Raw genomic sequence first — 18336 nt, forward strand, 5'->3', positions numbered from 1 at the left:
GGACAGAACAAGAGGCAAGGCCTCTGCCAGCAAATTGTTTTACCTATTCCTCAGCAGTAAAAGCATTCCTTATGTTGAACAGATAGACAACAAAAAACTCATGAGAGTTCTGAGAAGGAAAATGTCTGACAGCAAAAAATCAAGTGCCTTGAGCGGCTCTATTTCTGATTCATTAGATTCCACGCTTTCTACGCAACCTCTTGCAAGGATTCACATTCTGATTCATCTTATATTCTGACAACCAGTCCCAGGATATTCTCTGCAAAAGGATGTGAAGTCCTAAGCAAATACAGTCATTGCTCCATGAACTCAGCTCCTTGGCATATTTGTTTTTGTACCTTCTATTTCTTGACTGTCTCTTACCCCTTTAGATATACTAGCACACCCGTCACCTCCTAGCTTCTGAACCATTTGGGACTGAGATTGTATCCCAACCTTCAGAGTCTCTCCTGCTTCAAGAGTATGTATATGATTCTATATGATCAATTATGATAAAACATGTAGAATCATCAAGGTGCACACAGCATACAAGCCAGGTAACACAGATTGTGAAGAACTAGACTTAGAAATAGCAGGAGCTATTAGCTGAAGCTGAACTTCAGCTGAAGTAATTTTCTCTCATGTGAAGAAAGATGGTAGCATCACCATGTGATGGCAGCATCACCGCTCTCAGTCTCCTTAAAGGAAGGTCTAGTTGGGCATCACATGATATGTGGTTCCTCACCTCCTTGTCTTTTTTTCTTTTTATCTGTATAGCCAAATTCTGTTCTTTTTTTTTTTTTTTTTTTTTTTTTTGCTGATGGGTAAGAAAGCTAACTCAGCACCGGAATGTTCAGTGTAATTTGTTCAGGTTTCTGGATTTATATTAACAATTCTAACATCACTTATTTGATTTGTTGCCAATTTCGTTCTGGCATGAAGACGATAGAAAACAGAAGGTTTGAAAACTTAAACCAAAATTATGTTACGATTACAATTACTTTTCAGAAACTTTGAGCAGTGTTAAAGCTTATTAATTTAATACAAATCTTGAAGACTGGTATCTGCTGGCATACAGAGACTTTTGCCATTTAAGAAGTTTCCCACCATGCAAATGCCTCACCTATGTAACTTTGTTCTAAGAACTGTATCGTACATGCAGAGGACATGATTCATGCGACAATCTTTGTGCAAAAGCATGGGCTTTTTATCAAAATCTCTGGACAATGTTGATGGGTGCTTCCTCTGATAATACAGGCTCTATAAACGTAAGAATCACTGAATCATTTACAAAATAATCTCACATACTAGTATCTGCATGATAAGCATTGGAGCAAGATTAAAGTGACTTAGAGGAAATGAATGAATTCTGAGAAGCCTGAAAGAATGAGACAAAAACAGAAGAAAACTTACCTCTTATGTTTTACAAAAGAGAAACGGCTCAATTACAAAACTCAGATCATTATAAGCCAAAACAAAACATAGCAAGGGAAAGTGGAAGGAGAAGGAACATGTAAATCAGAATGATTTATTTGTTATTTAAAATGATGAAGTTTATAGAAGTTCAAGAGAGAAATAGATATAATAGAGGAAAAAAAAAAAAGAAGAAGAAAAAGAAATAACACCAAAAATATTTTTGAAACACGCTAGCAAAATCTAATGGTTCAAAATAAAAGACCATGGCTGACTGATAAGCAGAGGCAACTGAAATAAGCAGGAAGTAAGTGGTAATAAGCAGTAGTGTTGACTGTTAAGAAAAAAGTCAAAGCATTTTCAGGAGAATGTAACTAAACCAAAGCCATAGATTACAGCTGCAGAACTTGAATTGCTCCCTGAAGTCACCCCAAATCAGAATAATATCTCTATTATTAAATATAGCATACCCAATTCCGTCAGCTTTCTTCTATAATTATTCTTTTATTACTGCTCACAGATCTTGAAAAGGAATTCAGTGAAAAAGGAAAGCTCTTCTGTCATTATCAAATGGAATAAAATCTGTTTAATTAGATCCCGTATTCTAATAAGAAAGCAACTCATTTTCAGATATTTCTTCAGTAGCTAGCTTCTGACAAAATAGCTCTGGGGAGAAAGCTCTCAGTTCACCTTCTGTTCCTACACACACTGGTGGCATAAGCCAGTGGGAGTCTGATCAAAGCATCCTGCCTCGTCTGCCAACAGGTAATAGGCACTCAGCTGCTGTACCCTCTCCTCATGCTGAGGTTTCCCTGTGCTGCTGTCATCAGAGAGCACTACCACTGAAATATTATGGAGATATTTCCATTCCAGTGGTGTCCCTTTGTAGTACAACCACACAGCGCAGCAATATGCCTGCTATACCTCTGCCCGGGAGATCACGGCACAGGAGCAAAGCGAGGAGCCAGGGAGGGGTAAGGCCCTTAGATGTCATCCAATTAAATCAGAATTCATCTAATATTTGCTGGTTCTGTCAGTTGTGAGATGGGAAAGCCAGAAACCGTGAAGTTTAGAAAAGTTTAGAAAAGTTACTCAAGATATATACGAAACTGCAAAGGAGTCGCAACAGTGGATACAGTACTTGAAGGATATTGCCTGCTCTGGGAATCTGGCTCATGCCTGAGACTGTGCTTTGTAAGTGACTGATTGCAGCCTCAATATCTGCAAAACCTCTTGAGGCCGTGGGAAAAGAGCATGCAGGCAGGTAAGTACAGATTGGATCTTTTTGATGACTTTGAGAGTTAGAAAAGAGTCTAAAGGGCTTTATCCAGCGATTTTGGATCACCAAGACTTCTTCCTCCATCAAAACCAGAGAAGAATATCCATCATTCCTTTCTGCTAAGGGTAACCCCAAACTTTTTTTTCTGGTGAATAACTATCCTTGCAGTAAGAGCGTTTTATGAGGTGCTGCCCACAGAATACAGCTGAGTATTTGCTCCTGAGAAGAAGGACAGTGGGAGTATCAGTTTTTTAAGCAGCAAAGGGAATCAACAAAATGCACTTTCTGAGAGTTAAATGAGATGGATGCTAGCCAGAAAATAGTAAGTGTCCGAAAAATAATTATGTGAATACATGAAAATACAATTGTAAGACTTCAAGCAGTCAAAATAAGCCATTAATCTATCTTGTAACCTGAGAAAGGTTTATGTAGACTTAGAAGAGCCACTGATAAAACATTCCAAATAGACTCAATAATGACCAAAAGATCAGTTTTTTGATCATTAAACAACTGTGCTTGCTGCTCAGGGACACACCTCTTGGAACATGCATTACACTTAAGAAGAAAGAAATCCTTAACCACTGAATTGAGGAAAAATTATGCCACATCACAATACCATGTCAATATCCTGTCACTCTGTGACTCACTGCACTTAAACATGGTCCTGTTACAGTGCTGCATGCCCTCAGATAAAACAGTGGGCAGCATGGAAATGCACATAAAATCAATCTTCAAGACACTCAGAGGAGTTAAAGGTTAAGACTTCTTTACAGGATTAACATATCTTGTTTCCATCCATCACAGCTGTAGAGAATTTCCCTCTTCCTTTCTTGCCAAATCTCCCGCGTCATGTATTAGCGTTATAGTAGTAGTTTGATCCTAAATGATATTGAGGAAGACTGTTGTTAGGCATGGGTATTACTGCAATATGTACAGCACTGCTATCACACCATTCAGCTTTGCATATCTCAGCACTGTCTCAGCATACACCAAAGCCTGGGCAGTTCTAGATGAATGATACAGATGAATACTTTTGCAGCAGTGGGAAAAACGGCCCTATTTCAATTCCTCTTTAATTTTTCCTCTTTAATATTTAGAGCTCCTCTCCCCACTTGTTGAGGGAAGATAGATGTTTTGCAGCTGTTTCTTTACATGTCTCAGATGTAGATGCAAACTAGTCGGAGTAGATTTCATATCCCTGCAGCAGCTATATTAGGAAGGAAGAGACTGGTGGGAGATCTGCCTGGTAATTTTGCTGATGATATCAGCAGTGAGTAAGTGGCACGAAGGATTAACAGAACTTATTCCACTCTAAAGTTCAATAATTGGTGCATTGCTGAACAGCAAAGAAGGAACAGAAATTGTGCTTTTAGTTTGCAGCTGGAATTAGGGAACCAAAAGTGCTTGCCAAAGAGGGTGGAGAATTCATTGGAGGATAGATATCCCTACTTCCTTCCCCTCCCCAAGTGCAAATTTCCCAGTTGCAAGAGATACCTACACAATCTATGTGACAAGGAACACGGTCTCCATGACTCTCAACTCAGTTAGAGGAAAGAATCATTGTAATCCTTCCCTGCTCCCCCCTTCTCCTTTTATTTTTCTCTAGTCAAGTTATATTTGAAGTAATACAATCATAGCATTTTGTCAGTAAGATACAGATTTGTAAATATCTATACACTCAGCATCTTGTGCTAAATATCTTAGTGGGAAATAAATAAGCATTTGACTAGTTGTTTGCTGTTGTTTCACTTTACTTTAACCTGAGAGAATTTCAAAACCTCCTCAACACTGTTATGATGGAGTCATGACACCCGCTGACTCCCAATACACTTCTAACGAGTTTATTGGCAAGAAAAAAATCACAGTATCAAAGAATGACTGAGGCTGGAAGGGACTTCTGGAGATCATCTGGTCTAAACCAACTACTCAAGTAATGCCACCTAGAACAGACTGCTGGGATTTTCATATGAAAAAAAGATTTCAGAACTTTCTGAAAGTTACAGGGATATAAAGCATCAACCAAAAAATTCTCACAGGGAATTGAGACTCCAGTTTCAAACCCTACCACCCTCTGGCTTTAGCCTCCTTAAATGCCTTCACATACAGTAACCAGCAGACTATCAGCATATTTGTGGCAGTGGTTGTTGGTTACCTTACTTGCTACAGAGAAAGAAGTGCTGCAGTTCAGGGTATGTGGAAGCACCGTTCAACCCAGGCAGCATTCCTGGACATCCAAGAGCAGACCACATCAACAAACACCTAAAAAAGCACATACAAATTTATTTATTTTTTTAGATGAGATTTGGGGCCATCTGGAGGTGAACCTTACTTTGGAGGTAAAAATAATTGCTAACAGATGAAACTGTAGCTTAGATTTGTAGACTTAAAAACTCTCTTGACTATCCCCAGAACCTGAAAAATAAAGTGAGACTTGCAGAAGAAACACATGGGTTGATAGCACTTTATGTGGTAATCTCCTTCATGTGCCAATCCAAATAGGACTTATATCAGCACCAGGTGTCTGTGTATTGGAAGAAAAGGCAGTTGTAAGCACAAGACATGTTGAGTCTATTGAGACTGTTGGTTAATACTGAGCAAAACAGCATATTAGAAAAAGAAAAATCCTCATGTTACTGGTTACACAAACAGAGAGAAGAAAATGATGAGGTTATCTGTGTAGCAGGGTCTGTGCTGTAGAAGATACTGACTCTCCTATGAGTTCTTCAGACATGTACTCTCCTTGTACAACAGATGAAACATGCCATCAAAACTGTTAAACTCCATCAGAATCAGAAGGCTACATTTGCACTCTAACAGAACTGTGGCTTGTCTCCAGCTATAAAACTGCCAAAGCCATGATAGTGCATCAGAATGTAACTTTGCGTCTTCTCTGAAGCATGTTTGGACAATTAAAGAAAAACAACAACCAACCACCTGTTTCTGAAGATTGAATAAAGGTGGAATGTACCAAGTCTAAGGAAGAAAAAAGGCAGTTCAGTTATGCTGCTGGAAATTAAAATTTCAACGTGTATTATAAACCACTTTATTTCTGCCAATACAAACAAGAAAGGCAGCAGTGCCAACACTGTTTGCTTTTCTGACAGAGAAGAAAGGTAGCAGCAAACTCCCCCCCACCACAATAATTTCAGCGCCAAAGAAGTGTCTGTTGCCCTGTGTCAAATCTCCAGAAGGTAACGTGATATTTCTGGTTTTATCTGCTGTCTAGCATGTAGCCTACTGTCTTTTAGGCACCTGATCACACTTGTTCTTTGATTTAAAAAGTAGTTAGACCACTGTAACAACTGGAAATTGAGTCACATAACTGCTTTTTCTCTTTTGACTTGAGTCCTGCTTGATCAAGTCGTTTTTCCTGCAATGTCACATCAAAAAAACTCCTCAGCTTTGACACGATAAGAGATACGCTCATTTCTTTGTGCAGAATGTTGTATGTGCATAGGCAATAGCTGTGACAGCAGGAAGAGTGCCACATTATGAAGCTTTCATAACAACGCAATTATTAAGTCAAGTCATTCAGACATATTTTCCAATAACCGCTTTGAATGCTTGATACCATAATCAGTTGTGTTAGATGACTCAAAATGTGCCACCATTAGAAGCTTTCTAGCATATTTCTTCTCTACATCACTAGCAGAGTCATGATATTTGATGGTATCATGACATTTTTTTGTTGGTGTCAGTGCCATGCAAGACTCAAGTGGGATCCAAGTGGGATTACTCATCAGCACTGTCTTCTCATCCTTCTTCAGTGTTTTCAGATGTATCTGACCACTTATCAGACTCTTGGAAAGCCTCTTACACACTTGCAGCTGTGTTTCTTCCCCAGCACAATCCTGGGCAGCATATGACATTATTTAACTTGTGTGGACAGTTTCTATGCTTCCCACATTTTAGTTCCTCTTGAATGTCCAGGTCTGTCTGGTTCCTCACCAATGATCCAAGATGGCCTTTGAGCTGGCTGCCCGTTTGCTACCCCTCCGCATACTTAGATAAGAAACCACTAAAAAACATTTGAATTTACAGTGCTGTTCATAACAATTATGTCAGGTGATCTTCTGTTTGAAAAGCACACACTGAAAAAGCATGCTAGTGCATAACATTTAACAGAGTGTTTTGAGAAAGATTAGAAAAGCTTACAAAATCTTTTTCTTTTTGGTGGTAATGAATCACACTGTGGTTGGTGTTATCTCTCCTTGTCTTTCCAGTGTTTAAACTTCCCATTCGTCACAAAATCACTCACTGCAGCTAACTGTGGCCACCCAAAAGTTAGCTGTATAGTTTTAGCCAGCCTTGAAGAGATAGGCAGTTCCAGCAGGCAATCTAACCCTATCTAAAATAGGTGTTTAAGATAAATAGGAATATTGAAATTTGAAGGCATCATTCTATCCTGATATACTGAAAGATTCCAGATATCTGCTTCATTCTTTCTAACATCTGGAAACCAGCTGAGGAAAATATACATACTGCTGACAATATAAGGGAAATCAGCTTCTTCCCAACTGATCTCTGTCCAGACTTGACTCTAACAACCAAACTGATAGGCCTTAAAAATTGTAGTCTTTTTGTATAATATCATATAATAAAATAATAAAATTGTATAATGTCTTGGAATACTCGCAGTAAGCAAGCTATATTGCCTACTACAGAATCACAGAATCATAGTGTTTGGAAGATGGAGATAATCTAGTCCAACCCTGCTGCTAAAGCTGATTCCCTAGTGTGTGTTACACAGGAATGTGTCCAAGAGGTTCTGAATATCTCCAGAGAAGGATCCTCCACAACCTCCCCGGGCAGCCTGTTCCAGTGCTCTGCCACCCTCACAGTAGAGAAGTTCTTCCTCTTATTTTTATGGAGCTTCCTATGAAAATCCCTATGATCCCATTTCTGCCCATTGCCCCTTGTTCTGTCACTGGGCACTGCTGTAAAGATCCCGTTCCCATCCGCTTGACTTCCAATCATTAGGTCTTTATGTATGTCGCTCTGAAAGTAATGCCTCCTCTATTTTTCCATGGAAACAGCAACAGATATAAAGAGTACAACACTATTTTGTAGAGAAAAGTCTCACCTACAAAACATTCTATTTCAATATAGTAATCACCCTTATTTTCACCAGCAATGAGTGAGGCCTGCATGTCATGTTTATAAAAATTTTTATGGCTGTCTAGAGTATGGCTTGTATTTCATGCTGTTGTCACAGCTGCTGAAATGTACCACTCACAACCTCACTGTGCTCACATCCATTGTTTGGTCTCCATAAATATACAGCAAGCATCACTGAATGTTGATGGGTGCAATTATTTATGCATGGAGGAATAAAAATGACTCACCTTTGCTTCACAGTCACTTACATGTCAGACACCATGTCGTCAAACTGCTCTTCCACTGCCATCTGTTGCACAATAACAAAATGTTACAGAATATTGGCAGGAAGGTTCATTCTCTTCAGCCATACCACCAAGATCTGCCTCTCATATTGTGGTCTGACATAAAATACAGAGCATTGGTTTTGGAGTTGCCTTCATATAAACATTAGTAAGGTCTCCTCTTGATCTCTAGGCAGCGCAGTCCCAGGTCTCTCAGCCTTTCCTGCTAACAAAGATGCTCCAGGCCCCCATCTTTGTGGCCCTCTGCTGGACTCTCTCTAGAAGTTCCCTGTCTTTCTTGAACTGGGATGCCCAGAACCAGACACAGTGCTACAGATAATGTCCTCACCAGGACAGAGTAGAGTGGGAGGATCACCTCCCTCAACCTACTGCCCACACTCTTTTGAATGCACCTCAGGCTACCACTGGCCTTCTTGGTCACAAGGGCACACTGCTGCCCACCAGAAATCCCAGGTCCTTCTCTGTAGAACTTCTTCCCAGCAGATCAGCCCCTAACCTGTAGTGATGCATGCCATGCTGGTGAATTTGTCAATAATTTTCTGATTAATCAGAGCTCATTTAAAGGAACTGCACAGAATCTGTAAGCAATATTAATTACATAGTGTTGAAGCTGATAGTGAGGTGTAATCTAGTTATATATTCTCCAACATTAATTACTAACCACAGTATATCACAAGAGGCACAGTATACTTGAAACCAGTGTAATATGAACATCATTACATATAAAAACAAAAACAAACATCAAATCCAGTATCAGAGATGAGATGTAAGTAATTGAGCTGCTTCATGCGTTATCTTCACTTCAAGAATTAATTCCTTCCCTGCCCCATCTTTTGCCCAGATGATCATCAACAAGGAAAGTAACAGCAATTTCTCATGTCCACATTACTTTTTCTGCCCTTCCTCAAAAGAAAAAAAGGTAATCTTCCCTTAATGATTTTCAGTAAGTGATGTTTTCAGAGTCCTGACTTCACTTTACATAATCTTCTCCCTTATCCACTTTTGCTTTCACTTGAGAACAAATACTAAGCAGGTTGTACAAAGATACATAAGTGTCAACTAACTTGGCTGTCTTCTTCCTTCACTTTTCAGGTTTGCTGCAGTAGTTCATGTTTAAGTGCATCTGTACTGACACTTATTCTGTTAAATCCACATCAGTGCTACTGCAATACTATCATTCTTCACATTTTTCCCTGCTGGCTGAACAGACAGTGTGACTGATGACAGAAAGTTTGGTTATGCTGAAAGTAGCTACTAGTAAAAGACACATTTCAGTGAGTCATGAATAAAGAACTAAACGAAAAACAGAACTGGTAATTGGAAACTGGCTGTAAATCAATTTTCTTTAAGAAGCAAACCCCTCTTTTCAGCTGTGACTTATTCTTCCACTTGAAACAAAAGTTCAAGACAAGAAGTAGACTTGCATGAACTGCAACTACCAAGACTGAAATCAAGTGCAGCAGCATGATTTCCAGTGCCTGAAAGGTATGAAAGGATCATACAATCCAAACTCAGAACAGAGTGGTAATCAAGATGTGAGTAAAACATAACATAAAGACTGGGGGGAAAAAAAGATAGAAATGGAGAAGAAACGTTTCCCCACTAAATTAATTATGCACACAGTGGCAAGTTTTCGAGAGCTTGAAATATATTGTAAAATATAAATATATTTCAGTGGGTTCATGATTGGACAGTTTGAGTGCATAGCAGAAGTCTGAAATTATTTCAATTTTGAAACAAGAGAAGCTTTTTTATGTATTGGTTTATGTTTTTGGTTTTGTGACAAAATAAAGAAATATGATAAGAATGTGGATTTGCGCAGTAGCTACATCTCTTTTTTAAATATTATTTATATAGTTTATTTAAAAATTACTGTGCTTATATCTGAAAGAAAAAATAGATAGGCTCCTGTTGTAGATAGAAAAAGATGATGATTTTTTATCAAATCTGACTGTTAAAAGAGATTATGTGTACAAGAAAGAACATCCTCTATTTGACCTCTGATGGCTTTGACTGAAAAGATGATTTTAATTGTGCCAGAGGAGGGAGTGACTTCCACAAAGTATGTATCAAAGCACTGTAATATCATCGTGCACAACCTGTCTGCTCATGAAAAATGTCCACTGCAAGTTCCTACAACTTCTGCCTGTAAGGAAACAGTCTCTGATCCTTTCGTCCAATGCAGTTAATGCCACCTTCTGGTTTACAGCTTCCACTACAGATTTAGCTCTGAGCTCTGGGCAACAAGCTCGTCAAATCCTACTCACTTCAATAAATTCTAAAGTAGGTGTTGAGATAAAATTGGAGCTCCAAAGAAATACTTAACATTTACAGATTGTCCCAATAAACAGCCTGGTGGTAGAAATCAATACCACCATGCAAACAGGCTAGTTTTACATTAAACCATCCCAAACAGTTGTAGGTGCTGTGTTAGATGTGCCTGGACAAAACGTCTACAGTTGTAGGAAAAGACCAGTGGGAGAGAAGAAAGTGTGACAGAACATGCAAGTCCAAAGGAAGTCTCACTGAAGAAGTTATTCCAAAGTCTATGTCAACTACACATGGTGTAAATAAGGGTTTTTAACAAGAGGTATTAACGAGGCACATCTGAAGAGTCTGCTTAGATGGTGAAAACTAACAGAAAAAAAACCCAACAATCACTTTTCCTTTCTTTTCCCAGTTGGCTCTCTTTTTTAAGGACAAAACAACTCTAAAGAAAGAGTCTGTGTGACTGGGGAAAGAAGTGCTGATAATCACACTGCCACTCAGCTGTTTGTATGGCACCACATGTCTCTCACTCTGAACTGTATGAGAAAGTGTGAAGTTTTAGTACAAACTCATTACTAATCTGTCAACTGTCACCATTTCCTCACTGCACTCCTCTGCCATTCACATTTCCCTTCAGGATCCGATCCTGCTGGGCCATTGGCATGTTGTATGTATGAGTTGCTCAGGATGGAGAATATCCACTTCAAAAAAAGCTGCTGAAATGATTCATATCCACAAGGCTTTGATATTAACAGCATCATGAAACTTCCTGATCTTTCCTATTTTTGAAATAACAGCAAAAACCAAGTGTGCAATGTTGTCAGCAACTGGCGCATACGGCAACAGTGCAAACACCTGGCAGGACCAACTGGAGCAAATAGGCAATAGACAAAATATTTCATTTTATGCTATGGCACTTTTTAGTATATTTTTCATGAGATAGCAGTAGAAACTTAATAGAGGACTTGTTGTTTCAGTCAGGGAATAGTGTTGAGATGTGAGTCCTTCAGGGACACAATGGCAGACATGAAATTGCTATGACTCTGTCCCATGGAAAGAAGGTTTCACCTGTACTCACAAGTGACCATAGAACTTAATAGAGAGCTTTGGTTGAAAAGAAGAAATACTGTTCCAGAGCAGAAAAGGTTAATATCACTCCTTAGACTGACTGTCCTAACACCAACTAGTGAATGCATACATTCATTAGGTCCTGCAAAGTGATGAAACACAAGATTTGGTGCTGTTCCCCAGGGTACCACCTCCGTGAGCACAGAATTGGAGGCAGCGCTTTTCTGCATGTGTAGGAAAAACAAAACAACAACAACAAAAAAACAACCAATACAAACAAGGCCTCCTCCTCACCCCCCATCAAGGAAAACAACAACACAACACTGAGAGTGAAAAATTTCCAAAGTGTGAAAGGAAATAATCTTTAAAAACTTAATGTAAATTAGTTTTAGACAGCAGGGAGAGAGGCAGAAAAGAGGAACAGCAACTGGTTTCTTTCTTCTTTCCAGATCCAGGCTTGTATCTTTGCTATCATGTAATTTTGAAGTGCACCATCCATGAATGAGGAAGTGTACCAAGACAATCCTGTGTGCAGAATGGGTTCAAGATTGGACAGTTTGAATGCATAGCAAAAGTCTGAAATTATTTCAATTTTGAAACAAGAGAAGCTTTTTTATGTATAAGGGCTGCTCCAATAACAATACATTCTAATTTATTATATTGGCCCACAGTACCAGAGGTGGATGTTGGTGGTATGGCAGTAGAGTTTCAGCCTTCTCATCAGTATTCCATTACATTTTGTTGCTGTGTGACAGATGGCAGCAGAGGGGCAGTCTGACCAAGTGTTTTCTGACATGGAAGTGGGTATGAAACAAAGGTGTGGAATCAAGTTCCTCCATGCAGAAAAGAATGACACCCAGTGCCATTCATCAACACTTGGTGAACATTTATGGAGACCAAACAGTGGATATGAGCGCAGTGGAGCACTGGGCAGTGCATTTCAGCAGTGGTGACAGTGACAGTGTGTCACCTTCACTAGTGCAGATTTTTCCAAGCATGGCATACAGGCTTTTGTTCATCACTGGTTGCAAATGCATGACTAACTGTGGTGACTATGCTCAAAAAAGTGTTCTGTAGGTGTGAATTTTCTCTATCAAATAGTTTTATTGTGCTCTTTGTGTCTGTTGTAGTTTCCGTGGAAATAGGAGGTATTAATTTTGGTGTGACGTACGTAATCTAGTACTTAGTAACTCAACATATTATAGTGAACATCAGGTACACCTTCCTGCTGGTACAGCAGCAACCTTTGAGTGCACAGCTTATTGCTAAAGCTAAGAGTTTAATGCAGGAACACGGATAGAGTATGAATATAAACATGAAGCCTCACAGGATGATATAAAGACGAACATGTGGACTGAGGATAAGCAATCAGTAGATAAAAACATAAAGATATTGAAATATCTGCCATCAGTCAAATGTTAGCTAATGCACAACATACCTGATAAAGCATTTTGATTCTCACTTTACAGCAAATAAAGGCATTGTAACTGAAGAATATATTTATTAAACTGATAAAGCAACTAGGAGTAAACTTGTCTTTCTGCCTTTCAATAGCTTTTTTTGCTTTATTTTCTTATTGAGAATATATTCTTGTCTTCTCACATGGTTCTTCATGGTAGAAAACTTACTTCCCATGCTAATGTCACAGAGAGGTCAACAGCGTTCACATTCAAAGAGTATGGAAGGTGATTACCTTTGGCAGAATCTTCAAGAGATCCCTTACCCAATGGGAATTATTATCTTTCTCCAGATTCTAGATGACAAATCAATCTTGCCACTCTTTAATAGATTTCTTCATAAATCCATGGTGAGAAATAGGGTATGGCATAGTAACATAATCTGGTTCAGTGCTGTACTGTCCATGAGGGCTGAGAATGAATTGCCAAAGTTGTGAGGGCACCTTGAAAGATTGTTAAAGTAGTGAGCAAAATCTCAGAGTAGCTTCCAACTCTTTTAAGAGGTCAGAAAGGTCTGAATATATAATAGAGACAGAAAAATACTATTTAAAGAACAAAAATATCCTGCAAGAATATCGGACATCTAATCTGAAGGCACAAAGACTTTAATGCTGTGGTTGACACAACTTTTTCATTTGTCTATTGACTGCTTAATTGATCTGATGGTTTTGAAACACTTTTTTGGGGATTTCTAGGCAATGTTTTAGCACCAAGAAGAAGAAATATTCGAAGTATGCCTTCATAGCTTTTAATGGTGGTACAGCTGAACTTTGTGGCAAACCTGCAGTAATAATAAGCACCATCCCCATAAAACTGCTCTTGAAAGACACTTTACACATTTTCAGTGGACCCATGGTTCATACACTGTGCAGCTGAATTGCTGCAGATTCCTCCAGTCATCTCCAGCCTTTCTGTGGGAGCAGGCAATCGAAACATATCTACCTTCATTCTAAGACAGAAGAGGCTCTTTTAATTGGGTTAGTTACTTCGTAAGTAGAAAATGTTATTGATAAAAATCTCAATTATTCAAAAATCCTTGATGGATACTGTACAGAGGAAGCTTGCAAGTGGTGCAACACAATCTGAACACAATCTAATAGATAGGAAAAGACTCTATTTGATTTATTTGTAAGGGTATCCAAGACAATTACTTTTGATCTCTGGTATGAGAAAAGTTTGAAATGTTTTCCAGGATGTTGTTTTCTTAAAAGTTTATGTGTATTTACCCCAAGTTAATGACACTGCAAACAATTCCTTTTCAAGATTTGCTGGCATATCTTGGAAAGTTTATACATTCGGTTTTCAAAAGGCAACATTTTAACATCTATTTGAAAGTGTGTACATCCAATTTTCCTAAGCACTTCAAAAAGCACATTTGGGAAACAAGCAGGATAAATGATTTCACTAGAGCAATAATTTTTATTTCAACTCCAGCAAGAGACAAGGCAGGGGGAATGAAAGCCAGCAGTCAGCAAAAGAAAAGAAGTTCAGGAATGTGACATAACTGAAAAATTTGCACAGTTCAAGGCTGGTTCTCTGAATTAATTTTGAGTGCTGAAAAATCATGTCTTCCTTCTTGTAGATTTACATTCTGATTTTGTGCACACAAATAGATGTTTCATATACAAGCTTCTTTGGCACTGCTATTGTGAATACTACATTTATATTATGTTAGAGCTTTCACAATGTATCTTAGCTTCAACTACAGATATTCTGCTTGTCAATGAAAAAAAAACCAATCTGCCTTTTTAAACAAGCAGTAAAAGGTTAATGTCATGACAGCACTATGAGTATTCAGTCAGGTGTTTCTAGGTTCCGCTGTCATAAGCTATAGTAGTATCTTGAGGCAAAAGTAATCAAAAGCAGATCAAAAACACTGATGGTATAGCTGCCCATGCAAAAAAATTATTCACCACATACGCAAATTAGGGGTAAAAAAAAAAATAGACACAAAAGTATGGTGAATAATCGTTCTTATACAACATCTGAGTCTCATAAATGCACAACTTTCCGTTGCAAGAAAAATGTTTTTTTTTCTTCTCTTGATATGAAATCAAAGTTCCCATCATTCACTGGGCACTAAGAAGCATTTATTTACCTTTCTGAATGTCCTTAACTGCCCTTGACTTTCACTTCTGGAGATTCGTGGATTTGTCTAACCTTCAACACAAATGCTCCAGTTACGCACAGGAAGCACCAGTTCTGTGAGCAGCCCCAGCCACGAGCACTATTCGTATTTAAAAGGGCAACGTGCGTTTTTTGTTCCTGCAAGAAGTGAGATACAAGCTGGGAAGCACCTCAGACTGTCATGAATTTGGATTGTAGTTAAATTGGCCTTCTTCTTTTGCACTGAGAACTTTATTTCAAATAAGGCAATGTGTACTACACAAAATCTTATTTGAGATTTATTCCTTTCCCCAGCAGCTATGTAGGGATTTAATACATATACTGTTATATATTGATATATTCATTTATTTATTAACTTTAGATTTAGAAACAGTTGATCAAGAAGAAACCATAGAACAAGGGGTTGCCACAGATTCTTGTTTTCAAAATAGAACCAGGGCAGCATTCTCAATTTTTACCAAGCTGGGAATTTCAGCGTCTGCAATATTCAGTTCTGTATATTTTTAGAGGAGAATAAATTATCCACAGGAAACTTATAAAAACAAAAGCACAAGGCAAGTTTACCTTCAGAGTGTCTCAGAAGAGCATTTAGCAATTGCAGGAACTGACTATGCATCAAGTTTTCCACAGCTTGCTGCCCAAAGTATCAGTTTTTACACCAACTTCTGAATTTACTAAATAAAGAAAAATGTCTCCTCTTGGGGGGAAGAAAAAAAAGAACAACAACAAACTCAACGGAGGCATTTTTTAAAAAGGAAGAAAATTCATGAAACACTTCTATGTGATTTTGAAAAACAAATGTCTCAGCCAAAATCTGAAGTAAATTGCAAACTAAAAATATAATTCAACCTTGAGTTACTTCAGTTTATAAACCATCAAAACAAAAAACTCAGTTAAAAACTCATCAAAACAAACAGGCAAGCCGTTTGTTACAACTTGTTCTAATCAGTCTAGGATGAGGGAAAGCAGACCTCAAGAGAAGAAATGAGTACTTCACTTGTGATCTGTCCTCTGTCCATTTATTCTTTTCTGGTTCAGAGGTACAAATGACATCCTTTGGGCCTTTTTATAAAGCCAGATGAATCGTCGGATTCTTCTTCCAGACATTTAGTTGTTGCACTAAGAAAGTTTCCACCAGACATCAAGAAAATTATTGCCTAAGTAAAGAGGAACCCAACAGTGAATTCTACAGACGGTGCACACTAACTGTGGCTGTCAGATCTTCACACAGTGCTGCAAATAAACTGCCTGAAGCCCATATTTCCTGCATAAAAGATTAGAAAATTACCACACAGTAGTTAATACCAATCACAAAATCAATCAACAGTGGGTTAGAAATAATTTGAATTTTCATGATACATGGAGGAAGTTGTATTTCCCAGATGCAGCTTCAAATTTATACAGAAATGATGTTTGCTTTTGTGGCTGGTGATTATATAAGCTGCTCTGCTGCAGCTGTTAATGTCTACGTTGAATGACAGCACTGCTAAGTTTCTTACATACCGGTGGATCAGCTGACTGACTGATTTGGTTTCTGATCACAGATAGAAGTGAAAAACTGACACTACCCCAAGCTCTACATTTCCTTTGTACATTCTATCTTATCTTTCATAAGCCAAGCTTTCTATTTTTTTTCCTGAAAGGGATTCAAGGAATACATCAAGGAATACACCCTCAATACCATGTCAAAATCCCACTGACCAGCAGAAAAAAAAAGACAACATAATTGATTACCTGATGAACAATATATCCAGAAAACTGGGGAGAGGAGGTGATGTACGAAAGGAGGGGGTAAGGGAAAAACATTTTAAGGCAATGGAGAGTGTTCCAGGACTGCTTTTTCTTTAAGTCACTGAAAATATTCCATGCCTATATCTTACTGCTCAGCACATTTTCTGGCTTTTTGAAACTGAATTCAGATGATTTCTACAGTGATTTCTGAGACTGTTCTACTAACTAGAAGAGAACATCTTTGACCCATGGTAAATGACTTGTTTTTCTCATGGCAGATGTGGATTTTAGTATCTTGCACATCATTATTATGTAGTTTTGTGACATGTGATAACGGATTCGTTCAGAAAATTTTCAGTGTAATCTGATTTATTTTTTTTACCAGTAGAATAAGTCTATTTGGGGGGGATGAAGTGACAAAAGTGAGCTCTACATAAAACGCAAACTTAGCTATTCTTGCCAGTGATTCCACAGTGATCTCCATGTGAGAAGTCAGCTATGGGCCACGGGCAAAGATGTGGCACCAGCCACTGCATGCCAGACATCGCATTCTGGTTGCCCAGGTGGAGAAAAGAGTTGTGTTAACTTCCTTGTCTCTTCCTAGTCCTGGCCTTTATTGGCCCATGCACAACTGATCAGTGGAGAAATCCTATAGGCCATGATACAACAGAGAGTGTCACTCAAATCCATACTATCAAGACTGATCGTGCTTTTGCTCAGTGTACCCCTCCAACTGGGCAGGGGATCTCAGTGTGATTCCTGTTTCATTTTAGTGCTTCTTGTAAGGAATCAGTCAAATATTAACTGCAAGGAATTGTTCTGTCTATAGCTGTAAGCCTCAGGGGCTATCAGGGAAGATTCATGGACACTGCCAGCATCGATATAAACCATTCTGCTTGTTTGAGTGAAATGCTTTCTCAGGACTGAAATGGCATCCTTTGTTTGCTCACAGATGCCAGTTTATATGTGGTCTGATCCCCATTTTATAGCAGATTTTGCTTATGAACTAGTACTCTGTGCCACACCATCATTTGGCAGGAATCACACACCACAGAGAAATACGTATTTGTGAAGATAACCTGCAGTTGAATAGAGGTGTACCATTTAGGGAAGTAGAGATCACTGTGGTAGGAGTGCTTAGAAGAGTGATAAATAGGGCCAGTTCAAATCTTTGGTCTTATTCCAAACATAGATTCTATGTCATAACAGAGGACATTTGAGAGATAAAGAACATTTGGTTCCTAACTGCAGTTCACACAGCAAAATTTCATAATGCTTTGGTAGCAAGCATAACAGACCAGGGCAGAAGCCTTGTGTAGTTGACATAAGGCACACTGACACCTCCTTCTAGTGATTGCAGTAGTATTTTTTATTGGATCACTGGGTACAGAAATGCTTGTATATTATTACCAATTACATTATATTAGTATGCCTGTATTTGAATTGATGTTAATTAAATCCTACTTAATTGATTTTATTTTTATGGATGCAGCAGGCCACAGCTTTGGATGTATATAATCATGAAGCAATAAGCTCTGAGGCAAAGGCTGGACAACAATATGGTGAAAAGCTTGTGCACTACAAACAGCTTAGTAGCAAAATGACAGTGGAT

Source organism: Centrocercus urophasianus, unplaced genomic scaffold, assembly GCF_019232065.1.
Source record: "Centrocercus urophasianus isolate 14NV4802_14NV808 unplaced genomic scaffold, USGS_Curo_1.0 seq_16, whole genome shotgun sequence".
Taxonomy (NCBI): domain Eukaryota; kingdom Metazoa; phylum Chordata; class Aves; order Galliformes; family Phasianidae; genus Centrocercus; species Centrocercus urophasianus.